The sequence below is a fragment of the Phodopus roborovskii genome, unplaced genomic scaffold, assembly GCF_943737965.1.
Source record: "Phodopus roborovskii unplaced genomic scaffold, PHOROB, whole genome shotgun sequence".
NCBI lineage: Eukaryota > Metazoa > Chordata > Mammalia > Rodentia > Cricetidae > Phodopus > Phodopus roborovskii.
The window spans coordinates 46,730,995-46,758,606 of record NW_026126407.1 but is presented as its reverse complement, the minus strand read 5'-3'; positions in this window follow the sequence as shown (position 1 = coordinate 46,758,606).

Below are 27,612 nucleotides of genomic sequence, written 5' to 3'. Positions count from 1 at the left end.
CTGGTACCCAACCCAGCAAGCAGCCAAGTGCCCAGAGCTGCTCCCTACTCCCACAGTCTTGACTTATGACCAACAGAACAAAATGTTCCCTGTACCCACAGACCAAATAAAGGCAAGGAAAATGGTGGCCTTAGGGCACGGCTGTTAGGAAGCCAGCAATCCATGCACCCTGTCAAGATGTTCTCACAGAAGAGTCCCAACACAAAATTCCATGACACAACCTCTTCTTTCCCTAAATCAGGATCAGTTCCGAAGAAAGACCTTAATAACATTCCACCTCCTCTTCTTCTTCCTCTCCATCCTTCTCTTTCTCCTCTTCTTCTTCCTCTTCATCCTCCTCATCTTCCTCCCCTTCTTCCTCCTCTTCCTCCTCCTCTCTTCCCCCTCCTCACCATCCTACTACTCCCTTACACCACCACCTGGGCCATCTCCTCATTACAAAAACACGACACTTAATATATAGTATCCTATTCTTTGCAGCAATTTCAAGTTAAGTTTTAGTTTTACTTACATCATACAGATGACAAAAAAAAAAAATACTTCAGAAATGGAGTAATTTGGCCAAACTCATTTATTCTAGTCAACCTAAATCCTCATGTTTGGGGCAAGGGGTGGGGGAGTTTAGCTGATGAACAGACCGAATGTGTGAGAATGGGTCCCACTGGATTATAATGGAACTAAAGACTTCTGTGACCTGGCGACATGACAGTCACTCTAATATGTGATGTATCTCTCACTTGTTTGTGGCAATGCTCCTGTAAACAAACCTAGTGCACTGTCAATCATATGAAAGCATGGCCCATTCAACTTTATACACAGCAGAGCACTTGGTGGCAACAATGAATGGCATCTCAGCCCTGTTCTTTAGTACTTTGGAATGTCCTTCTCCTCGTTAGAAACTTTTTCATGGTCCCACACAGTGAACAGCAGTGAATGCAGTGGCTCACATCTGTTCAAACTACTGAGAGTGACAGCTGAGGGCTCAGCCCTAAGTGGGACATTTTTACCAACTCCTCTAAAACTCCATGAATGCCATAGAAGAGGAAGCAAAAATAATGTGAGAGGCGGAAGACAGAGAGCAGGTCTGGGAAACGTCATCTCCAGGGCATGACACAGCCACTGAAAACATGATCTCACAGCAGCTGTGGTTGCCAGCATGGGGCCTCCACAAGAATGGGCTGTCAAGCATCCATCATGGGTAAGGGAAGGGCTCGAGGGGCCATGCCCCACCCTGCTGAACTATTGGTAACTGGTAAATTCTAGGGAAGTAACAATCATTGTCTTCAGTTGTGTATCCAACTGTGACCCCACCATGCTCCAGTGGCCAGTTCTGTACCTAGAACATGTAGACAATCCCAGTTAACATCACTGAGTTACAAAACAAGACATAAGGACATGGAAAGGAACTTGTAGGGAGGAGGGAGTATGATGCGTGGGATGAAGATAAAAGCGTGGGGGTAGGGATAATCAGAACATGCATGAAATTGTCAAAGTGAAGACAGGATGTGAAAGGTGCATAGCCAAAGAGAGGCAGCTCTAGGAAGAAATTAGTTCAACATATGCATGTGCCCAAAATGACATAAAGAAAAGAAACAAATGTGGATGGCTACTGTCCAGCCCCAGTGCTCATCCAAACACCATACAATACAAAGCTGCTGCTGAAGCCATGCTGGCAAGGAACAGCCTTTGGAACATCCTACGCAGGTGTGTAGTGAGTTTACTCTCTCCAGAACACTCTGACCTTTGAAGCTTGTAGATAGAAGATGACCCTTCGGGAAATGATACAAACACACCCTTGAGCTGTTTGGCTATGCTCTGTCTACAAACTAGCATCCCCACAGGACGGGCAAACACTGAGTGCAAATCCAGGCTCAGAAATGTCACTGTGCAAGCTATGAGAAATGGCAGAAAGAGACAGGCCAAGGATGGAGCCTACTGGGAACTGATACCAGCCAATTGCTTCCTGCCTACCTAGGGATAAATATTAGTCAGTTTTCAGATTGAGTTTAAGGTGTAGTGGGAAAAGATGTTATATGTACTCCTGCATCTTAATTTTAGAGTGTTGACAGTCCAAAGTGGGAAAACCTCTAAAACCAATATCTTATGACCCAAAGTTGCTCCCAGGCTAATTATAATCTGCATGTTAAAGTCTTGGACTGATTTCTCTCTAGAGATAAAGCTGTGTGTACCTCACCCCACAGTCCTGACAGTATTAGTAAGGAGATCTGGTTGCCCATATTACCACTGCAAGTATGGGGCCCCAGAATCTGATTACCCAGGTCCCTCAGCTGTGGCCACGAACAGGTCTCCATCCTTTGTGTTCTCTCCTCTTTAATAAAACAAAATGGAGAATAATACAGCTTCTTGAGAGGAGTCCAGGTGCTGTGTGGATGACCCTCATTGGGTACATAGCAAGCATTAAAAAAATCCAGTGTGTGTGTGTGTGTGTGTGTGTGTGTGTGTGTGTGTGTGTGTGTTTTAAAGAGTTTTAAAGCATACACTCCTTTCACAAAGTGATGGGTTTCATTATCTTTTCACAGGGATGTATCATGTAATTTGATCATGTTCACACATTCCCCAATCTCCTATTAGCTCCTTTCCTCTATGCAAATGTCCTTCCTAGTTTTCCTCTCCCCTCTGTGTGTGTGTGTGTGTGTGTGTGTGTGAGAGAGAGAGAGAGAGAGAGAGAGAGAGAGAGAGAGAGAGGGAGAGACAGAAGACAGACTTCAGCTCTGCTAACAGCATGATGCTCTTACCTTTTGACAACAGGTGCCCACTTCCTAAAGAGCAGACTATGTCATTGGTAAACTCACGTCTAGTTTAACCTTGCACTAATACCACCACCCTCAGCCTCTGCACACACCTGCTCCTGCACACGCCTGCTCCTAACCTCCTATTGCTCAGTTTCTGAGCAGAGACAGGGCAGATGCTGTTGCAAACCATGGCTTGTATAACACATTCTGCTGACAGGTCTCCTAACTTCTTGGAGCCTCAGTTTCTCTATCTGACACAAAATGACAATAGTTTCATAGGGTCAGAAAAAGGGTGTGTCTTCCCAAGCCCAATCCTGACTCTGCAGTGCAGCCCTTCACCTTTGTTACTTTCCAAACATACTTTGCTCTCAGCTTTCGGTACCTTTTCTCTCTCCTAAGATGACATCAATAACAACCAGAGAGTGTGCTTTCCCCAAGAAATCCCCTGAACAGAAAAAGATCATCTGAAGGTCAAACATTTCCTGATTCCTCCACCTCACTGCCCGCAACATGTTTTCTGAAACATTTTGACTTCATTATTGGGGGATAGAGCCTTTATTTAGGTGGAACCATTCAGTTTATATTTCCTTCTGATATTATAATATATATATATATATATATATATATTCTTTTCAGTAAAATTATTTTGTGGGCATCACCTTTTCTTTCTTTAAAAAAAAACAATAACAATAACAATCAGTTTTTGAGGCCAGGCATGGTGATCCTAGCACTCAGGAGGCAGAGGCAGGCAGCTCTCTGTGAGTTTGAAGCCAGCCTGGTCTACACAGTGAGTTCCAGGACAGCTAGGGCTACATGGAGTGACCCTATCTCAAAACAAACAAACAAACAAAAGCAAAATCAAAAACAAACGGACACCCTCTGTATCAGTTTCATACGTGAATGCAATGCATTGTGACAGTAACCACCCTCTACAAACCTCATTCCTCCCCCTCCCACCGGAGGATGCCTTCCTCCTCTAGCTAACCCAGCCTTCTGCTCTCAGTTCCTTATTTTGTAGGTCTCAGTCAGGTAGTTACAGCTGCGATGTACTCACAAGTGCTGCAGCCAAGTCATATCTCAGCGCTCCTCATCCTCCAGCTCTGAACCCCTTCTGCTCCCTCTTCCTCCATGTTCCCCGGACCTTGAAAAGGGGTGTCACAGACATCTTGCTTAGGGCTGAGGACTCACCAATTATTCATTCTCAGCACTTTTTACCAGTTACAAGTTTCTATATTAACTGTCACCCTCTGCAGAGAGCAGCGTCCAATCGAGGCTCAGAGCTGCACTGAGCTGAGGTTACAAACGCCTTCTGGAGAGAGCAATTAGTTTGTGTGTCCACTTAGCAAAACACCCACAACAAATTCCCATTGGGGCTCGAGCCTCACTGTGGTGGTTTGATTGAGACATGTACCCCACAAGCTCAGGTGTTTGAAAGTTTGCTTCCCAGTTGGTGACACTGTTTGGGTGGCACCGCTGGATGGAGTCCATCACTGGGGTGAGCTTTGAGATTAGAGAGCCTCACCCACTTCCGGCTCACCCACTCTGCTTTGTCCTTGTGTTTGGAGTGGCCACCTTTCAGCTTCCCACTCCAGCCTCCACACCTGCCACTCCATGCCATTTCTCCACACAGTGATGGGCCCTTACTGCTATGGAACTGTAAGCCCAAACAGACCCTTTCTTCTATAAGTTATCTTGGCCATGGTGTTTTTTATCCCAGCAACAGAAAAATAAGATAATCATGCTTTCAAAATGACTGTTTAGAAAAAAAAATTCCAACAGTGCATACGCATGGAAAGGTGGTAGGAAGACGTGTCGACCGACCTACGGACAGCCTGGTTTCTGCTGCCCAGGTTTCGTCACCTGCCTTTCCATCCAGCCCTCTCAGGTGGACAGATGTACAGCATGAGAACATCTTTCTGTCTTCCCTGGCTCAGTCAGGACTATGAGGAATCAACAAGATGGAGCTCAGTCTAGAAGTCGTCAGCCCCAGACATTTGAGGCCCATGCTCCAGGCTTGGTGAAGAGCCTAGGAATGTCTCTGGGAGTGTGGAGTTGCTCAGCTCCTGCTCACTGTCTGCCTGCCTGGGGCTGCCCAAGGGAATCTACCAGGGAGTCTTGAACCAGTTAAAGGCTTCATTGCTACCTCAGCCCCCACCCCAGGAGAGCCCTGAGGTGCTAAATCTTACAGGAGCAGGTTTCCTGGGGCTGTCTCTTCTCAAGGCCAGCCCCAGGCATCTGCTAGAGGTCGAGATGGCTCTGGAAAACCCTGTCTAGGTAGCTTTCAAAGCCAGCAGTGAAATGATTCCTTAAAAGTCATCCAGTCAGGTGACAAGCATTACCCAGAAGTGAAAATAAACACAGGGGCAAATTCCAGCCTCCCAGGAATGTCAAGGCTCCAAGCAAATGCACTCTATTTTAGGTAGGAGAAGAATCTTTTGACTGTCTTTCCAAGCTCTCAGAACCCAAGGCTCACAAGTGGTGATTCCAGGCAATATTTGCCACTTGTTCTCCATAGCGGCCCAGACAGACTGTTACCTGAGCTCTCGGGCTTGGGCTGTGCAGCCCAGATCTGTCTCAGCCAGCATCAGAAACTGAACCAGAATCGATGGCTTCATTCTGTTGAGGGGAAAAACTGCCGCAGGAAACAAAAGCAGCCTGAGCCAGTGAGAATCAAAAGGGGCATGTCTACACCAATCAGACAGAACACAGCCCAGTGGGAGAGACTGCATGTCATAGCCAGTGTCTGGAAAATCAAAGGGGTTTACAGTAGGTAGGTGTTTAATAAGTAAATAGCAAAAGGAAGAAGGAAGGAAGAAAGAGAGGGGAGAGAAGGAAAGGGGAGGGAAGGGAAGGCAAGTAAGCAGGGAGTCTCAGCTCAAAGGCTTTCTAGGAACTGTGAGTTGCCAAATTGCCCTGACTGTTCTTGGATAACCCAAGAGAACCATACCTGGCCCTCTCTTCCCATAAGCAACTGCAATGTTTGAAACTTGAAGTTCCTTAAAGCCAAATTCAAATGCATCCTTGTGGGGAGTAGAGGAAGCCATGAGTGAATGTGTGTTACTGACAAGAGCTCCAACACTGCAGACACAGAGGAATGGGCAAAGACGTTCCAAGGCCACAGGCTCAGGGAGATGCCAAAGCCCTCTCTGTCTCTGTCTCTGTCTCTCTCTCCCCTTGTCTCCCCCTCTCTCCCTGTCCCCCCTTTCTCTCTGTCCCCCTCTATCCCTCCTCTTTGTCTTCCTCTATACCCCCCCCCAACACTTTCTCACAACACAAGACTAAGCACACTCAAGGGCATTGCAGTCACTCACAGAACCTTTGATTTTGGCAACTAAAAGCCTGTGCCTGATACACTGTAACCCTTGCCTCCCCTCCCAGTGCCTAGAACACCCTCTATGAATGTCTAGCTCTGTGAAGTTTGCTCCCAGCTACCTTGTGTAGGCAGGTTTGTATGGCACTTGGTCTTTTGTATCTGGGTGGTCCTGGTTTCCCATCATCTTCAAGATGCAAATACCTTCAGGAGTCCCCACTTTGAATTCTTTTGAACACTTACAACTGGATCATTTCTTAGGCAGGATATTTGCCCTGCAGGAACAAATCCTTTAGCTGTCAATGGCTCCAGGACATAGCCTTTGTGAACTCCTACCCAGTTACAGTGGGTCCCAACAAAGGACACTGTTTCAAAACATGGGGCTCAACGCCCAAAGGACCCAGTTTCCAGTCCTTATTGGCTCCCCAGCTGGTGCAGATGGGAGAACCATACAGGTGCTTTTCAGCTCACAGTGGCTGTGTCCCAAGCAGCCCTTCTGAAGTTGAAAAACCGTTGAAGTTGAAAATACATTTAATTCACCTAAGTCATTGAGCATCATGGCATAGCAACACAGCACTCCACAGACTGGGCACTCTGCCCTCATAACCCCAGGGCTGCCTGGGAGCAGCAAGCACAGGCCTACCTGGTACTAAAGAGAGCAGAGCCCATACACCACCAGCCTGAGAAAGAACCACACTCAAAATCCCGATCATCCAGATGATCGTCCAGACCCTCAAGTCAACCTGTCTCCAGTGGCTGAAGGTCCTCTGTTTGATGGGAGCCACAGCCAGGCAAAGCGTGGCTCTCTGAACTTTAGCAGCTCTGTGCTTACGGCACCAAGACATCAAGCTCTCCATCTTACAGTCACTCCGCACCTGGAGCCAGCTACTCTCAGGCCTTTCTAAACTGTCACTACAGTCAGGGCTTGCAGCTCTCAGCTCCTAGGGCTTCTCACCTCCCATAGTATTAATCCTTCAAAGTCTTTGGTAGCCTTGGCTCCCACACTCTCTGCCCTTCTATAATTCCCAGCTCCCCCCTGCCCCAGGTCTCCCCTGCCCCAGCCCTCCCCAGCCCCAGCCCTCCCCAGCCCCAGCTCTCCCCTGCCCCAGCTCTCCCCTGCCCCAGCCCTCCCCAGCCCCAGCTCTCCCCTGCCCCAGCCCTCCCCAGCCCCAGCCCTCCCCTGCCCCAGCCCTCCCCAGCCCCATTTCTCCCCAATCCAGGGCCTCTCCTCCAGTTTCTCTCTAGGCACTTCTGGCTTATCCCTGAGGCTAGCAATTTCATAAGTTACATGCCCTTCATATCACCATCTTATCCTACAATAGGGCCACTTAGATGAGGTTTTACTGGGACCTAATATTGCAGCACAAGGGCAGGACAGTCAGTGGGCAGGAGGGAGAGCTCCCCAACCCACTCCAGCCCAGTGAGAGAAACACTGCTTGGACAGCCAGGTGCATAGTAGCTACCATGAGGGAGGGAGGCATTACTCTCCAGTTAGAATGACAAGTGCTGTGAGCAGGTCACCAGCAACTGTGTGCAGGATCACCGAAGCAACTGTAGGTAGGGTCATTTCACGCCATCAGCTGCTATCTGGAGTGACCATGCCTGAAGCAGTCTCCTAAAGGAGTGTTCTATTGGAGCAGCAGCCAGGACTGGGACAAATCTCTCTGGGTGTTCCGGACTGGCATGGAGCCTCCCTGTGCAGAACAAAGTTTCTAAAACAGCAAGCAACCACTGTCATGACAACAGCCCGATCAACCACCAAGAGGGCAGCTGCTTGATTGACAGCTCCCATGCTTCTATGAGAACCGTGTGGCTGAGGATGCAGTTGCTGCAGCCCCATGGGAACTATGGAGCCAACATCAGCCGTTCCCAATCCAGCCTTCCTCCCTGCTCAGGGCAGCTGCCTATGGCATAGGAAAAAAGATCTGATAGACACTATTCAAATATCTAAACTGGGGTGCCGGACAGCCATAGTCATTAAATGGGGCCACATTGAGTGCATTCTTAACCTCTAGGCTGACACCTTAGGGGAGTTTTGGTGCCTCTCACCTGTCATAGCATCTCAGCTGGGGACTAGTTCCCTATCACCCTCCCTACAAAATGGTGACGAGAAATGTTCTTCACAGAGTTGAGATAAAGCTAATGAGAAAGTATGCAGTCAACAAACACCTCAGTCCCCCTGCTCTAAGACACCTCCCTCTTATTTCCAAATGCAGGTCTTGCATTACTAGATGACAGCTCTCTCCCTGCGTGTGAACTCAGAGCTGAGGTGAACCTCACTTGCAAGATTGTAGAATTCTCCCGAGAAGGAACTGCTATAGACATGAATGCCTAGCACCCAGGGTAGCACATCTGCCTGCCAGGACCCAAGGTGTCATCTTGGGCAAAAGGGAAGTTTCCAGAGAATGTGTCTTCACCATCAGGAGCTCTAAGAATGGGTCACAAAAGCTTGAGTGACAATTCTGGATTAGCAGTCCTATGTGACCTTAAGAAAATCACTTCTCCAAATCTCAAGCTTCCTCATCTGTGAGATGGAGCTAATAAATCCGTGCCACCTGGGGTGTTGTGGGTGGTGCCACAGAAAGCCTGTACTGGTCCATGGGTGGTAATGGTTACCTGGGGAACCCAGATGGGAGAGCCCCACCCCCAGCCTTCACTTCTCAGTCATTACTGTTCAGAAGAAGAGAACATTTCGTTCTGCTTCATTCCTTTACCAAACTGCCATCCATCTGTCCCTCTGTCTGTTGTGCTACCAGGTTCTCCATGGTCACCTTCAGAGTTTAGAAGTAACTAGAAGTCTAACTTCCTCCAACCCATGTTCATGGGACATCTATCTACTGCCAAGTCTGACAGCTATCAGAAACTAAGAGATGAATAGAGTTTCTTTTCCACAGAAGCTACAGAGGCAGCAAAGGAGCAGAAGAATAGAGGACTTTACAAAGGCTGAGTGCTGGACATGGTCAACTGTCTGCTCCCAGCAACCCTGCAAGTTAGTGCTGTGAAGACTCCCATTTTTAAACACATGTGGAAACAGCAGATAGAACAACTTACCCAAGATCCCACACGTGTAAATTATGAATCTGGGATTTGAACTTGAGCTCCCTAGCTCTTGAATTCATATTATGATTGGACTAAGCATCAGAACTGTTAAAATCTCTATATGATGCAAGCAGCAACTGATATAACCAGTACCAGTCATTCCACAGTGTTTTGTAGATCACTGAAAACAACCAGCAGCATGCCAGCCTCTCTCAGTCTCTGGACTACTGGTCCTACAAGCAAAGGGGAGTTCTGCACAGGCTCAGTGAATAGGCTCAGGGGCACTATGAAAGGTACCCAACAGTGTCCCAAGAACCAACAGGCTCCCCAGGCACTGGCCAACAACCACCATTTATGGGACTCAGCACTAACAGACGGACAGGTGGTGATGTTACACATTGCATTGACAGAATGTTCTTGAAGTCATCAAGTACTGATCTCTCACACACAGGCACCACCACAGCCTGAGAGATATCTCACACTGCTTCCCTCACTCAAAGAAAGAGCAGCCTGAGACAGTGTTAGAAGCCACATGAGGAACTCCTGGCTACAAATTCCAAGCATGTTTATCTGTCAGAACCCCTGCTCAGCTCATACGAAAGGCTCACGACCACGTGGCCACCGACCAGGACACATTCTAGAGAATGTGCCATTAGGTGACTTCATCATGCAAACATGAGAGTGTGCTCACACATTCCTACACAGCACTGCGTGTCTGGCCACTGCACATCTTAGCTCTGTGGTATATACAAAGTGTAACGATAGCTCCCGGGGCCATGATGCACGAAACCACATAAGATTAAGTCGACTATGAGAGAAAATGATATGAGCAAATGACATGATAAACACAAGAGCCACGGCCCTGCTGACAGAATAACACTGTCTTACAGTAAATTTTTTTTTAAATAGATGGGCACATTCTAAAATAGAGCGAAAATGCTGTGGTTACCGCAGCACTCAGTGACAGGGCTCCACCATCAATGTAATATTAGAAGACTGTTGTCATGTATTGGGTCTGTCCTTATCCAAAATGTCATTAACATGGCAGGACACAGTACTTCCATGGAGAATGTCTTTGTTCAATGCTGGATCTCTGTCAGTATGATGAAAACAAACTTGAACTCCATCTCTCTGTGTCCAACAACAAACATCCTAGATATCAGAGCCCTTTCCTCTAGTCTGTGGTTTCCTTCTCCCTTCTCAAATGTCTCCAGACCATCTAAACTAACCCTCTCATCTCTTTCCACTGCCCTTTCCAGTCACACTCCTCTTCCAGGAGCTAAGCATCATCTGGCATCAGAGTGGATCTGTATTTAGCATCTATCCTTGTCCCGCTTACTTAAGAGCTACTTGAGAGAAAGGCCTATGTCTGTCTTATTCTATATCCTGCTACATTAAAGGTGGTCGGTGTAATTTGGCTGAATGAGGGAAAGGAGACTCAATGAATTACCACCTGTGGTGGTTTGAATGAGCATGCTCTCCCCCACGTAGATGCATATATTTGAATACTTGGTCCCCAGTTGGTGAAACTGCTTGTGAAGTATTAGGAGGTGTAGCCTCATTGGAGGAAGTGTTTCCCTGGAGGAGGGCTTTGAGATTTCCAGTTAGCTGCCTCTGCCTGGTGCTTGTGATAAGAATGTGAACTCTAAGCTACCTCTCCAGCACCATGCCTGCCTGCTTCCATACTATCTGCCAGGATGGCCACAGACTCACCCTCTGACATTGTAAACAATAAAGTCTTCTACAAGTTGCCTTGGTCAGGCATCTCTTTACATCAATAGAAAACTAAGACAGTGGTTTAAGAAGCCAGAAACAAAAGCCAGGGACTCAGCTGGACTTATAGGAACTCTATAAGTCTAAGCCACTTGGCCTGGTTTCGGGCCTCTGCCCTCCCTTCTCTTTCAAGGCCATCCTTACCCTAGGAAGATTTTTGAAGCATGCCTCATGCCTCGGCTCTTTCTCGTTCACCCTTTGCTCTGTGCACGTGTTCACACCTCCACTTCTATCCAAAACGGAGCAAGTCTAGCTTATTCCCTCCGGTGAAAGACTCTAAGCCCATCAACAAAGAGGCACTGATGAGAGACAATAGAGATGATTTTACAATATAATGCTTTTTAAAAATTTCATTTTTAAAAAGTGCGAGTGTTTCATTCGCACTCCTCCCTGTAACTCTTCCCAGATGCCTTGTCCATACTCTATGCCATCCCAACTTTGTGTCCTCTTAAAAAGAAATCCATGGAGTCCAGTCTGTGCTTCCGCTGTCCTGGTGGATGTGGCCATCCACAGGAGTGTGGCTGACCTACCAGGGGCCACAATATTAAAGAAAAGTGACTCTCCTCTTGAATCCATCCACTGCCAAGAGCTTTCCAATCAGGCTGGGGGCTCTCATGAATTCCTCAGCACTCCATGTGAGACGGTTGAGGGCCTCAATCTTGTGAAGGTCTTGGGTAAGCAATAACTGCTGTGAGTTCCTGAGTGGGTACAGGGGTTCTGTCATGTCAAGAAGACACTGTATGCTCTGGTCTTCATAACCTGTGTTACAGGCATGTGCCCATTGCTCACGGAGGCAGGAAGAGGGTGTCAGATCCCCTGTAACTGGAGTTACAGACGGATGTAATATAGGCACTGGAAATCAGTTAGGGTACCCCAAAAGCACTGTACATACTCATATGTTAGCATGCGTAGAAAAGAAGAATTGGCAATTAGGTGAGACTTGTGACAATTATTATAGTGTTATACAGGAAAGAGAGGGGAGGACATGCAAAGGGATGGGGATAATTGAAGCAAAGGGGAGAAATGGGATAGAGACACTGGGTGATGGGTTGATGGTAGACAGCAAAGGGGGTAAAAATATCATAGGCCTGGTCAGTTCCCAGCCTTGGGAGATAAAACAGTAAGTGGATTGGGAACAGGAAAAGAGAAATGAAACAAAGAAGGGAAAAGGAAAATGTCAAAGGCGCAAACAGTAGGGGAGGTTGTTGGCCAGCAATGATCTACTGTACAGGTAAGAGATGACTGTAGGAGAGGGTGTTGGCCTGCTGCAAGTGTCTACTGTCCATGTAGGAGATGACTGCAGGGGAGAGTAAGGAGCTAGATGATGATAACAAGGCTGACTATGAGTCTGGTTTCACATCCAGGTGAAGCCAGAGCCCTGTGCAGGAACCAAAGGCAGCTCCAAGGAGTGGGTGGCCAGGAGATCTGGAAAAATTGAAGTCTCTTTTGGCTGTGTACAAGTCTCTTTTGGCATGTACAATCGGCTTGAGGGCCAAACTGCACCTGGGAGCTGTTCACAGCAACACAAGTGCTAGGATTTGCAACTGTGGTGAGGTATAAAATGGCACCAGAGACACTGGCTCAGAGCCTGCCCTGGTCTGTGAGGCCCTTCAAAATGTCTGAAACCCACAGAGCCAGCACATCTGTTCCCAGCATGAAGAAAAGGCAACGAGATAAGGTAGGGCATCTGGGGATTGGAATATGCCAACAGTTTTAAGAATGTCAGAAATCAAATCTGTGTTCCTGGGGTCCTCTCTCCCTGAAAAGATGCCCCCACACATGAAAACACTTAAAGGTGAATCAGCTGCATGCTGTGGGCAGGCCCATCTTTGTCCCGCCTGTTGTCAGAGTGCTGTGTCCATACTCAGCATTCTTCCCCCTTTGCCAGAGAACGCCCCTGACATTAACACAGCAACACACCCATGGTCTGAGAGTTTTCCTTGCCATGAAAAACAAATGCTTCCCCCTGCCCCCAAACATCCGTGACCTCACTTTAATTTCCTCCCCAGGTATTATTGCCAGTTGTATTCAGCTACCATGGGAAGCATCAGAGCCCTTTCTTGGCCTTTCCCTTGCCCCGAAAGCTTCCAGGAGCCATTAGAAGAGGAGGCAAGTGACATACTTACGGAGACAGCCTATGAGGTTGGTTCAGACACGGCGAGATGCTGTGCTCACTACAGACACACTATGTTCCATGGACAGGGGCCCATCCCTGAGTCATCACACATAATGGGGCATTGTTGAGAGTCCTGGGTACATGACAAATCCCTTTGGCCAGTTTGGGTAAGGCTGAAGTTATGTTTGCCCAAGAAATGAAGTCAGACAGCTTTGGTACCAACTTCCAGCTGCTGGGTCCAAAGACTTTGAGGGCCACCATGCCTTTTATGTGGATTTCTGTTAGAGGGAGTCATCTACCTGTCAACTTCTCACTTACAAGCCTAGTGGAAGTGAATAGCTTGACAAAGAACAGTTAGGATTTCTGACCACCCAGCAGGTCCAAGAGTACAGGATTATCTTAACAGGCCTTGGCATTGCCAGGTAGATTGGCAAGACAAAAACCAAACCAAAACAAACAAAAACATCTGTGTGTCAGTGCAAGAAAGGGCAATGGCCATGACATATACCTGTTTTGTAACACACACACACCAACCAACATGGTGTGGTGATGTGACCATTTCCTGGTTAATTCAGAGTTTGGGTTTTCAAGTTAATTAGTTCCAGAAGCTCCCACAGGTAGCAGCAACAGCGAGCGAGTGTTTTCTAGCAACACCTGCCACACCAGGATTTTCGCAGACCACTGACCAAACATTAGTTAACTAGAAGCTAAGGTCTGAATAAGACTTATCCTCATCAAATTCAGGTTGATGTTTGGTACCAGCGAAACTCTTCTTACGCTTTGGGGACAAGGCTGACTACAGTAGGGTGAATCATTAAAAAGAGGGTCCAACACACCCCCTCATTCTCGCTTATAAAAAGATGCTCTTGAAAGCCCTAGTTTCCAGAACCATGAGCCAAACTAAACCTCTTTCATTTATAAATTATGCAGCCTTGGATATTTTGTTATCGTGTCAGAAAGTAAACTAAGACAGTAGGCAATTCTTACTTTCTTCTTTGTTTTTTGTTTGTTCTGTTTTTGTTTTTCACTCTTCTATTGGTGACTATGTGTTACTTTTATGATGAACAAAGCGTGAGAAAGTACCATATTTTAAAGAAAAGTCAGTGCTGCAGTGTTTTAAGTGGGGGTGAGGGGCCTAGAGTGGGCCTCGTGGAGGCTGCAACATTTGACTCAGGGTTTTAGTGTAAACTCTAGTTAAGTAAGGAGGCGCTTCAGTGAGTGCCATGGTTCCCCGGTGTGCCCTGTGAGCAATGGGGAGTCTGCCAATGATGGAAACATGTAAGTGCCCAGCAGAAGAAACACGCAAGGATGACAGCCCAGAGATCACGTTTTCTGGACAGTAAGAAGGGCGAGGCACAGAGTCTTTAGAAAAGGAAGACCCTAAAAATGTTAGTGATCTAGGCTCAAGTGGCATGGAAACATGCGCTGATCATTTAGAAGGAAATTAAAGCGCCAAAGAAAGGGATGGTGGTGAAGATGAAAACAGCCAGTACACGAGGGTGGTTAGAGGCGGCCTAGACAGCCTGTGCGACTTACAGCGGCAATATGGAGAGCATATTGGGTATGGAGTCTCATACCCAAGACCCTCAACAAGGCCCCTGGCCTCCCAGTCCCTGGAGCCACCACTGCTGCTCTTGCGTCTGAGAAAGCCTGGACCTGGGCCTGGCAGATAAGGTCATAAGCTTGCCCAGCTTGCCCTATCACTGTCATTGTCCTCAAACCCAATGCTTGCAAACAGGGCAAACGGTAATCCCTGGCCACAGTGAGTAGTTCAATGATGGATACATAACCCAGGCTAGACCCAAAGAGGCAACCCTGGGCTATCCCACCAACCACTGGGGGGACAGAGCTCTCTTTCCATGAGATACAGGCCATATGTACAGCGTATGTATGGAGGCCAGAGGATAACTTGCAGGAGTCAGTTCTCTCCTTCCACCATATGGATCCTGGAGCTTGAACTCAAGTCATCAGTACTTTGAGACCATTCCCTCAATGGTGTTCCTTCATTCAATGCCACAGACTGATTCACTCCCAGCTAGGTGAGCATATAGTTTACTGTTACTGCAAATTCTGCATAGTCAAAGATAGCAAAAGGCCAAAGACAGATGACAAAGGGAAGAAGTAAGTGTTCAGAGGGCAGGGTCTTGCAAATCCTTTGATCTCAAGGAAGGTCACATGCTGTGGTGTGGTGCTGTTCCCATGTCATGGGGGAGTGATTTACCTGCATGTCAGTTCCATCATGTGTTTGTCTGGTTATTTCCATTACAAAGATTCCCTTACTGGATTGCAATTCTTTAGTGTCTCCTCTGACCAAGCAAGATGATGCATTCAGTGCCAGGAATCTAGCCGAAATCAGGGCCAGAGGGTCTCATGAGGGAAATAGATATGGTTCAAAAATCACTCTGGTCAGGGTGGAAACCACAATCATGCTAAAGGCAGGGATGAGATGAGCAGGTGCTTCAAGGGCTCCCTAGAGGAACGCTCAGATGAACGCCAAAGGGTGAGTCACCAGACGCGTTAACCAAGTAGCAAATAAAGGAATCATCTGTGAATGCCGCACCTCTGTCTGCTTGTGGGTCTTGGGCATCAGCTGTGCTTGGATAGTTCACTGACCCTGTCTGATTAAATGAAGGCTCAGGTGTATGTGGGACTCAGGGGATGAATGAAATGCACAGTCTGTCTATCAAGAGGAGAGTGGTTATATAAAGTGGGCTTTCTCCAAGCTCCAGGACGTTATGCAGCTGTAAGAGGAAGAGCAGAACTGCTTAGACATCGTGGTTTGAATGAGAAATGTCCCCCATAGGTTCAGGCGTTTGAATATTTGGTCCACCAGTTGGTGGCGCTGTTTGCAGAGTTTATGAAGCTGTTAGGAGGTGGCACTTGCTGGAGGAAGTACATCACTGGGGAGAGCTCTGAGCAATTACAGCCTAGTCCCACTTCCAGTTCCTTCTGTCTGACTCTTGTGTGTAAACAATGACATCCCCAGCTAGTTTCCTGATCCTGCAACCTTGCCATGACCTACCCACCGCTGTGGATAACTCTCTGAAGCTGCAGGTCAAACTAAATATTTTTTCTTAAGTTGCTTTGGGTCAGAATGTCTTATCATAGCAACATAAACATAACTAGTACAGCAGGCTATTAAACTACTAAAATAACAAACTCAAATGGTAATAAATTCTGATATAGAAAATTATCATTAAGCTACCCTTGGAGTGAGAAAAAAAATTATGCACAAATATGAAGACATTTTAGAGGGAGGGGCACATGAGGGAGGAATGTTAGTCAGATTTCTGTTACTATTAGAAAACACTCGAGATGGTAAACTTAAGAGGAAATGTTATTAGAGATCACAGTTTTGAAGCTTCCAGTCCATGACTAATTAGTTGCTTTCAGGCCTGTGGCACATCATGGTGGAAGCACTTGGGAGGAAACTCCTCCCCTTGTGCTGACTGGGAATGGAAGAAAATGAGAGGAAAGAGCCAGGGCCCCTCCATAACCACAATGACATAATTTCTACACTCCAATGTCCACCTCTGACTGACTCCTGGTAGTGCCAGAGTCGGTGACTGAGCCTTTAGGACACAGATGTGGAGGATACGGAAGATCCAAACTACCGCATGTAGCATAACAAACTGCCTCAGAAGGAATGGTTTAGAACTCAGAGGTTTAAACTCGTATTCTGGATGCTAAACCTCTGAGTCAAGATGTTCAGCAGACCATAGGAGAAGGACTCATCCCAGGCCTGCCCCTTGTCTTGTAGACAGCTATCTTCTTTATATCTCTCTCCACATCATCTGCTGTCTGTGTGCGTCTCTGTGTCCAGAATTTCCAGTTGATAAGGACATCAGACAAATGGGTCAGAAGTAGCCACCATGGCCTCAGTATTCTACCTGTATTATCTCTGTTTCTGAGTAGAATTTAGGACTAGACCTTGACATGTAAAGGAGGGACTCACTTTTCACCCCACCTCTCCATGGATATGTGTTCCCTCAATGGGAACACAGAAATGCTTCAAACAAAAACTCAGCTGGAGACGTAAGTATCCCGCACTACTTCCTGGATCAATTGTCCAGTGAGAGCACTGGGCGTCTGCTGCAGGTCAGAACCATCTATCTCCATGTGTGAAACAAGGGGTCCGCCCTCCTCAAAGGCCGGCCAGAGAAAACGTGTCTAGGAGAGAACACGACCACATCAGTCTTTATGCTGCTGGGTATTTAGATTTTAGTTTCTACTTTTTAAATATTCCAGCTTGGGGTGGATTTTCCTTCTAAGTGGTGAGCAAAGGGCTGCCCTTCAGACCATATTTTCATGCCAAAGAAAAGTCATGTAGAGTGACTGCATGTGAGTCTAATGTCCTCTAAAATCTGACCGTTGGATTCCACATTGCTGTGTGACAAATATAACAACAGTGTACATACACACAGAGGTCTATGCACACATGTGCACACACACACATGCATGCAAAGCTTATACACACACATGCACACATACATTCAGGCACACACACACACATGAACTCACACGCACGCATGCACACTCTCACAAACACATACAGGCACACATACACATGCACATATACACACACACACACACACAGAAAGAGAGAGAGAGAGAGAGGCATACACACCCCTACAGTTTTTCTTTAAACATTTCACTTCAAGTTAATTATTCACCAAATAGAAGAAACACACAAATTCTTAAAACAAACAAACTTTGGTAAACAGTTGACAAGGTGTCTTAATTTGCTTACTGTTGTTTCAATAAACACCGTGGCCAAAAGCAACTTGCAGGAGGGAGCTGGATTCTCCTTGTTCTTATAAAGACATTTGGAAGGACACTCTCACAGCCTCATCTAAAGCAAATCACCTCCAAATGCCACCACACTGAGAGGTGGGGCTTCTAAGAGAATTTAGGGAGGATGCAAATGTTCAGTCCATCTCATTACACACTAGCCCTTTAAAATGTGTTTTCTGTTCTTTCTTTCTTCCTTTCTTTCTTTCTTTCTTTCTTTTTTCACATACAAAAGCATTCACTCAATCCCGGTGGGCTCAAAAGACTTAATGGGTGCCTGCATCAACTCCTTAACCTGAAAACCCTGAATTCATCTCTGAACAGTAGCAAAGGCCATAAATGCCAAGTCTCAAACAGAAATGGTGTACACATCCTAGCCACTCTCCAGGGTGCTTTACCTGTCTCTGGGTAACTTGCATCTGGAATAGGATGTAAATGCTATCAGAACCCTCCCCACAGGGTTTCTTCAGAAACCACTGAGCCTCACACAAGGTCTAGCTGCTGCATCTCCAGAGAAGTCCTCAGGTGGTTAGAATAGGGCTATGCCCCGATGCCAGGACCTGCTCAGCACAGCTGCCAGGAGGCTAGCCTGGCTGGGATGGGGATATCTAGCACACCAGCAGTTTCTGTGCCCACAGCATCTGTGCCAGCAGCAGGTGTGCCCGCAGTGTGGTCTGTGCCCGCAGTGTCTGACTGTCTGTGTCTGCAGTGTCTGTTTGCTGCAGAGCCTGTAATCATAGGAACCAAATGTCCTCATTTGTCAGGGAGAACACCAGGCGAGCAGGTTACTGACTTGGGAAATGTGGGTTCGATGGTGACCATTCACACATGCTTATACTATGCAAAATCGTGATTCACTCATCAGATATGTCTGAACCCTTGCTGTTGGCAGGTTGCAGGGTGAATAATAGACAAAATAGACCCAGTTTCTGACTGCAGAACTTACAGGCTAGGAAGAAAGACCAGCAGTGATCCAATAATCACACAACTGAATATCAATCTGACAAATGGCATAAAGGCACAGAGCAACTGCTTGCATCTTTTGTGAAGGCTCGCCCCTGATAGGAGTCTACAGTCCTTGACAGTACCATGTGTGTGCTCCCACAGAGTGATGGAGACAGGGCAGATGGTGTTGGGAGTGTTTCTGGGCACACACAAGAGAACAGCAACACCTTCACAGTGGGATTCTCCCAACCTTCTGAGAGGCCGTGGGGAAAACAGACTTTCCTACCCATCAGACAGAACTAAATTTTTGTTTAATTTAAATTTAACTTACTGGGGGTGGAGGTGGGGTGGGTGCTCTTGTTAGTGTGTGCACATGCATGCTGGTGTGAGGGCATGCGTATGAGTGCATGTGGAAGCCAGAGGTCAACAGCAGACCTACTTCCTCATCGTCCTCCACCAGGGTCTCTTACTGAACCTGTAGCTCATGTCTTCACCTAGGCTGGCCAGCCAATGAGTTTCAGGGATCCTCCTGGCTCAGCTCCCCAGTGCTGGATTCCATGCATTTTCTCCTGACACATACCCCCTTTTAACAGAGCTGCTAAAGAACCAAACTGGGGCCCTCACGCTACCAACTGAGCCATCGCCCAGGCCCCCCCCCCAGAAAGTGATTTTTATAAGGAAGAGCAACGCTTAGCACACTCCACTACTTAAAAGCAAGGACTACAGGCAACCTTAGCGATGGCGCATGTTTGCTGGCAGCACTGCTGAAGTCTGGCTAGCCTTACACCACTCACCTGCACATCCCTGTGACATGGGCCAATTAGAAGTCTTCATTGTTTGACTGGTCCTCCATAAAGCCAGCTTGCTGAGACTTGCAGCCCAAAGTGTCCCTAACTGACACCACATACTTTAGGAGTATATGGCACTGGCATGTACTAGTTCAGGACTGGCATGTACTGAGTCTCTAGTTCAGGACTGGCATGTATTAAGTCTCTAGTTCAGGACTGACATGTACTGAGTCTCTAGTTCAGGACTGGCATGTACTGAGTCTCTGGTTCAGGACTGACATGTACTGAGTCTCTCTCTGGTTCAGGACTGGCATGTACTGAGTCTCTAGTTCAGGACTGACATGTATTAAGTCTCTAGTTCAGGACTGGCATGTACTGAGTCTCTAGTTCAGGACTGGCATGTACTGAGTCTCTGGTTCAGGACTGACATGTATTAAGTCTCTAGTTCAGGACTGGCATGTACTGAGACTCTAGTTCAGGACTGGCATGTACTGAGACTCTAGTTCAGGACTGGCATGTACTGAGTCTCTCTCTGGTTCAGGACTGGCATGTACTGAGTCTCTAGTTCAGGACTGGCATGTACTGAGTCTCTGGTTCAGGACTGGCATGTACTGAGTCTCTCTCTGGTTCAGGACTGGCATGTACTGAGTCTCTAGTTCAGGACTGGCATGTACTGAGTCTCTGGTTCAGGACTGGCATGTACTGAGTCTCTCTCTGGTTCAGGACTGGCATGTACTGAGTCTCTAGTTCAGGACTGGCATGTACTGAGTCTCTGGTTCAGGACTGACATGTACTGAGTCTCTAGTTCAGGACTGACATGTACTGAGTCTCTAGTTCAGGACTGGCATGTACTGAGTCTCTGGTTCAGGACTGACATGTATTAAGTCTCTAGTTCAGGACTGGCATGTACTGAGTCTCTAGTTCAGGACTGCACAATACAGGCACATACTAAGCCCTGCTTCTCCTCAATAAGTCTTCATCACATACTGCCTCTATAGAGTTCTATTTTTAGACCCTGATGTTGCTCTAGATTCCCAACTGCCACCTTCTAGCTCAGTGTCATTGACATGCTGTGTCAGGGAGTGGCCTTAGCTGTCCTCATCTGAATCCAGAGTCCCACAGGCACCTTTCTCTGAACCCTTGCCTTGACTTGATGGCTCTCATTGATCTCCTTCTTAGGAAATTTATATCAGAATGTTTCCCCAGGACTTGTGTTATGTCAATATTTAAATAGTGACTATGAAAGCTAGGTAATGACGTTGGGACCCTGTATGTTAGGTGAGAAACCAAATTATATTCACATCAATATGAAACACACACACGCAGAGAGAGAGAGAGAGAGAGAGAAAAAGAAAGAAAGAGAGAGAGAGAGGAAAGCAAAGGCTCTGGAGAGCTGGATGTGATTATAGTGGTGTGATTCATTCAAAGTATACATAAGTCTTTTCTTTTCGATTTTACAATTTTTCTGTTATGTACATACAATGAAAACATAAGATGTTCTGAAAACCACGTCACTGTTTCTGTGGTTCCTCTCCTAGAAGGCAGCTGAACAGATTGTGTCCTAAAAGCATGGGCATTGGATGTCAATTGCCAGGTTTTAAACCCCAGTCTAATGGCTTCATAGGCACATGACCCTCAACAAGAGTGTGTGGACTGTTCCTTTACACAGTGTGATTACACATTGTTGTGATCGGTTGAATGAAGCAGCTGACTGGCCAATAGCTGGGCAGGATAAATTCAGGTGGGACAACCACACTAAGGACACTGGAAAGAGGAAGGGTGGAGTCAGAGGAGTAGCAAGCAGATGCAGAGAGGAAGCAGGAGGTGCAAGATGAAAGAGATGTAACACCACTTAGAAGAATACAGATTAATACAAGTGGGCTAATTTAAGTTGTAAAAGTTAGCTAATAACAAGCCTGAGCTATTGGATGTACATTTATAATTAATATTAGGTCTCTGTGTCAATTACTTGGGAACTATCAGGTGGAAAAGAAAAGCCTGCCTACAAGAGTGGAGTCTCAGTTTACACATCTGTAAAGTGGGGCTGCAAAAGCACCCTTCATCAAGATGAAAGAACAGAAGTTCCTGACCCTCCCAAACCTAAAGTCAGCATGAAGGGTTTGATTAAGCTACACAGGTTTAATCAAGAAAAAAAAAAGAAAAGAAAAGAAAAACCTAAAGCAACCAAACAACTACAAAACACCTGCCTCAGGGTGAACCTGTGGCTCAACCAAATGACTATTCAGAAGACACTTGGGTGGTTGGGTGGTCTAAGTTGGGGTACTGTGTCTTGTCAGCTGGTGGAGTAGGGGTATTATTGGAAGAGACCAGAAGACAGACAGAAGGTCACACCAGTCAAAGTGTCCAAGAGTTGGTTTCTGCTCAACTTAAAGACCCTCTTAACCCCACACTGCAGCAGGCTGGAAGCAAACTCTTAAGGGATTTAGCATTGGGTGGCTAGGCCGTAAGGGAACCTCGCTAATTTCGATCTCATAAAGCAGCCAGACTTGGGACACCTGGAAAGGATCAAATAAGCTGAAGAGGTCTCTCAGCTCTGCCCCTTCCCCCCCCCCACTCCCACCCTACCCCATCCCCTCCTTCACTCCCATCACCATCGCCAGGCAGAGAGGCCCCCCAGGAGGGTCTCTGACAACAGGGTGCTGTCCTTTTATGACCAGGAAGTGACATTACAACTTCTCATGGGCACCCTCTGGCCAGATGCCCAAGCATCACTGGCCACCCTCAGCTGGGTCAGCTCCAGTCAAGCCTGCTGGGGGGGGGGGAGCACACAGCCCCTTCCATCCCAGATGACCCACATTCAAGTTTCTATCCCCCTCTGTTTCCTTAAAAAGGCTCCTAAGATTTGATGCCACAGACTGGATTTCTGTCATACTTTGTGATCAAGATGGACCCTTGGCGGGCTGTTTGAGCTGTGCCAGCAGCAGTTTAAAACACTTATGGATCATTTAGGATTCTCAACTCCCATGATGTAGGTGTGATGATTTCCCCCTGCCCCGCCCCCTTTTTACAAGTCAGGACACTGAGACACACTGGCGATGTTCTCGACTGAAGACTTCTCAGACAAAACCGAAAGTCAAGCTATGTCACAGACATCTGCGCCCCATCCCATTGCAGCACCATCCACAACAGCCAAGATGGGGGAACAGTTGGGGGGTGCTGATAAAAGCAAGCAAATCAAAGAGAGAAGACAGCCTGGAATACATTGTATTGACTGAGCCAAGCCAGGCACAGAAAGACAAATGCAGTATGATCTCACTTAAATGTGGGGCCTGAAGCACAGAAGCCTCGAGGAGAATGGAGGTTAGAGGCTGAGGCAGGGGGAGAAGGGAGTGAGATCTTGGTCAAAGAGCATAGAATTTCAGCTTCAAGAGACGAGTGGTACCATATGCAATTAAAGTTAATCACAAGGTATTATATTCTTGAAAGTCACCCAGAGGGAAGATTGTGTTCTCATCTCAGAACACAAGCATGTGAGGTAATGCAGACACTAATTAGCTCAAATCGGCCATGCCCGCAATGTACACATTTTCCAAATGCTGGATTATGCTAATGAAGATATACAGTTTTGTTCATTAAAAATGATTAGTCCTTTTTGAAGATTTAAACTGATGGAGTTGGCACAGGAGTCCAGCCACTTAGCCGCCGCCACCCCTTAGGGATGACAGGGTCCTCCACCCACCCGCATGCTTGGAGGCTTTGGCACCTGTCGCAGTGTCTGCCCCCTCAAACTACTCATGCTTAGAGCCTGCGCCCCGTGGATCCACTTCACCCCATGTCCCTTCCCTTCTCTCTCTGTCTTCTTGACTCCCACCATCCACTCTCCATCCCATTCTCTTCACCAGATGCACAGACATGTAGGCGATAGCTGCATGTTATAGATGAAATGCCTGTGCCTCTCTCAAAGGCACAGGTTCAGATGTTCACACCTAGTGTGATAGCATTCAGTTAAGTCGGTATATAAGGGCAGAAGAGTGGAGGCTATATGATGAGATTAATGTCACTATCTAGGAAACACACACAACTCTCTCTCTCTCTCTCTCTCTCTCTCTCTCTCTCTCTCTCTCTCCATATATACAAGTCAAGAGGAAGAGAGAAGGGGCCTCAAAATAAAGCATACTTTGCTGATACCGGGTCTGCTGTTTAAGCTGCCAGCCAAATGTTCTGGCAGCCTGTGCCCACTACACTTGGTTCTCCATAATCTCCATTTCAAACTCCTCCCCTTTCCCATCCTGAGCCCCTCATAGGCTTAGTATCCAGAGCCCATCAACACACCTGACCACTGACCCAGTCACCAGGGACTTTCCTCCTCTACAGCCCATCCAAGAAGCTGGACATGGCTGGAGGACATAGCCTGCCACATCCATTCATGCAAGACAAGCCATCAAAGCCACAAAGAAGATCCTTTGGCTTTGTCAAGCAACCAGACACCACGCTCCCAGACTGGCTCTTACCCGCTTGCCTGGTGGTTCTTTGCCGTCTGTCTTCCACCTTCCCACATGTCACCCATCTTCACTCTCCAAAGAGTGTCTCCACACACCTTCTACCCCAGGGAATCTATTCACCTGCCAAGACTGTCATAACTGTCCCATTCTTTAAAATTCACTCTCTTCAGATGTTCAGACTTCCAACCTTGTTTTCCTGAAGCTGATCCTCCCAAGGCCACCATCAGCCTCCCAGTCCTCAAGCCAACCCCCCTCCCCCGCTCCCTCCATCCCCCACTCCTCCCACCCCACCACCACTTCCTCCACCCCCACCCCAGTCTCTGTGACCTTGACCTCCCAGATCACTCCTTTCTTAAATACAATGTGATGCCAAACATAACCAAGCCCTTTAGAAAGCAAACATTCAGTTATACAAACACCGGTGGCCAGAGCTTGTTCTCAGAGAAGCCTAGGGTGATGTCTTCAAGTGTTGCCTAAGGCTTTTGAACATCAGGATTTGCTCAGGGCCAGGATTTCATTAGAGGATGTTTCCAGTATCAGAACAGCCATGTGGCTGGGATTACACCTTAAAAGATGCTAAAGATTTCTAGGCAGGTGGGCTTCAGGTAAGGTCTGATCCAGCGGCCAGGGGCTCAACAACTACTACTTCTGTCCTCCCTCTCCCTGTCATCCTCCTTATCCTTTTTCTCCTTCTAAATAAAAGCCAAACTGACTTATGTATTCCCCCAAAGCCTTCTTGTTTCACACTTCCTCTTCCATAGGCCTATCTGGTGTCTAAAATTTGCACATTATTCAGGACTTCAGATTTGAGATCTTGAAATGCCAAACATGGTATATATAATATGTAGTGTATTACAGTATTATAATACTATGTTTATGTGCTCTAGGATGTATGGTATAGTATAAATAGTTATATAATGTATACTTACATATTAAGCAGCATACATTCTAACAGTGTGCCTGTAATGTGCAGTGTCATATGTAGGACAATGTACAACAGTGCTTTATGTTGACTCCCAAGGGTGTTTGATCCTAAGAAGATGAAGTTCCAGTTGAATTGTTAATGGGAGGAAAACAAAGCGGTGAGAACCCAGGCTGCTCAGGAAGGAAGAAAAGTGGAGAGTCTGATGTCCTGGAACCAATCCCAGCTCAGCCTCTGTGTCCCTGGGCAAGTGTCTTCTCATCTTCATCCTTAGGGTAACAGTCTTGATGAAAGGTAGGGACACTACTAAGATCTTGTAGGAATACACTGCCACAATTTTTGTGACATTATATATGTCATTAAGATAGAGCATAGTATGCAACATGTAATTTATGCTTATTGTAACATGTTTATATAGTATTTGAAACATACGTGGGATATAATACACATTTATAGTATACAGTACTTATATATTTACATATTAATTATTAAAACATCTTAAATGTCATGTTCTGTGAGTGCCTGAAGTGTTTGAAAACCATCTGTCTACCTAAAATACATATTTGACCTTGAAAGCATACCTATGTGACTACAAGTTTGATTGTTATAGGTGACTACTAACCTATATTTCTTAATTATCCTAAACAGTTTGTAATAATAGCTTTCAAGGACTAGAATTTACATTACATCACTAAATGAACTGTATAGGTACAAGGCCTTAAACAAAAGTAGAAACATATATACAGTATATTAAAACAAAAATAAACTTAAATGTATATCAATATACAAAACTCCATACCAATGTAAAATATTTGAGCTTAATAGTTGCTTTTCAATCTAAGTCTATTCAATAATCTATCCTTTTATTCTATTATTCCTATATCCCCTTTTTCTTTTCAGAAAGAAATAGTTGAATTCAACCTCCCTTGCTTAGTTTCCTCTCTTACCATGACCTTGCAACCAACCCCCCTAAATGATAACAAATATTAATAATCAATCAAATGACAAAAATCTACCCACCCCACTTCTTGGGAATGTGGGCATTGTGTTCTCTAGACCACTTCCTGTTGCCTGGGGCAATGGCATCTTTAGGCGACCCTGAGAAAATTGGAATAATGGTCAAGTCCTGGGAGAGCCAGCTGTATCATTGTTGTCCAGTCTCTGAATGATGGGAAATGCAGGGCTTAGCTGAAGTTCTGGCTGGAGAAGTCTGTGAGACTGGGCCATCTCAGCCAGCAGCTTTGAAGTTGTTTTGCACTCAGCATTTTGAGGAAACTGGAACAGAGGCATTCTGAGAGGCTGGACCACTGGTCTACATGTCTTTGTTAATGCCTGGTCCATTTTTCCTCTCCTCTGTAGTGTATGTCCACCTTGTTTCAAGTCTCACTAGTGTGTCCACCCCTTCTCTTCCCAGAGTTCTCTCTTTTCCTGGAAGTCCTGCCTATTCTCTCCTGCCTAGTCATTGGGCATTTAGCTTTTATTAAACCAATCAGAAGGCACCTTAGGCAGAGACACATCTTTACAGTGTAAATAAATATTCTACAACATGGAGCCCTCCCAGAGTTCATATTCCAGCACAGACAGACAACAGGTGGGCACATGGGAAGCAAGGGTCAGAGTTCCCATGGTAGCACACAGCACAGACAGACTACAGGTGGGCACATGGGAAGCAAGGGTTCTCAGCAGGCTATGGAAGAGCCCTCCAGAGGAAAGAGGAGGAGAAGTACAAAGTGTTTGAGAAGCCAAGGGAATGGAGTACTAGAGGAGGGGTGAACAATGAGAGAGGTCAGATGGGGCTTAGGGCAAAGAAGTCCCAGGAAGTGAGCCAGAAGCAGAAGACTGCATTTCATCCCAGGTAGCCAGAAGCCTTTGAGAGGCCTGTGACTGAGGATTACCCGATAGCAGGACAGCCTGGAGGCTCACAGGCATCCAGGGGAGAGGTGGCAGTGTCCTGGACCAGAAGGATGGCTGTGAGAGGGACACATGTGACACATGTGGCTGGGTGTCTGAAAGCACAGGAAATGGATTTAGAAGTTACAGCAGTTACTTCTACAGTAAACCCTAGAGGCAGACATGCAGCCATTCTTGGCTAATAAGGTGGTGGCAGGAGGAGACTCTTCTGGAATTTACCATCTCCCACAGCCAGGGAGAGACCATGGCAGGGCTAGGTGAACTGTTTTCCTCCCAAGAAGCAGAACCATGTAACTGTTGTTGGGTGAAAAGTGTCACAACAGTGGTTTTTCTGTAGGCCACACAGTGCTGAAGGACATTCACCTTAGGAAATACAGAGAAGAAAATGGACCCTGGGACACTGTTGGGAATGCATATAATTAGCAAGGCCATTAGGGAAAGCAGTACAGAGCATTCTCAAAAGATGACAAATACAGGTGACATCTGACCCACAGCTGGGTACACATCCAGAGGAATCTGCATGCCTGTGTTTACTGTATTGTTACTTTCAATAGCCACAATATGGAACCAACGTTAACTGTCCATTGACAGATGAATAAACACACAAAGAAGAAATTCTGTCAACTGCAACACAACACACAGGACCCTGGAGGGGACTGCTTCAGGTGAAATAAGCCAGGCTCACAAAGACAAATGCTGTGTTCCCTCATGTGGGATCTAAGAAAGGACTCCCAGATGCAGAGGCAGGCCTGAGGCTGGATTGAGAGTAAAGGCATGAAAAAAGGAAGAGTCAACCATCTA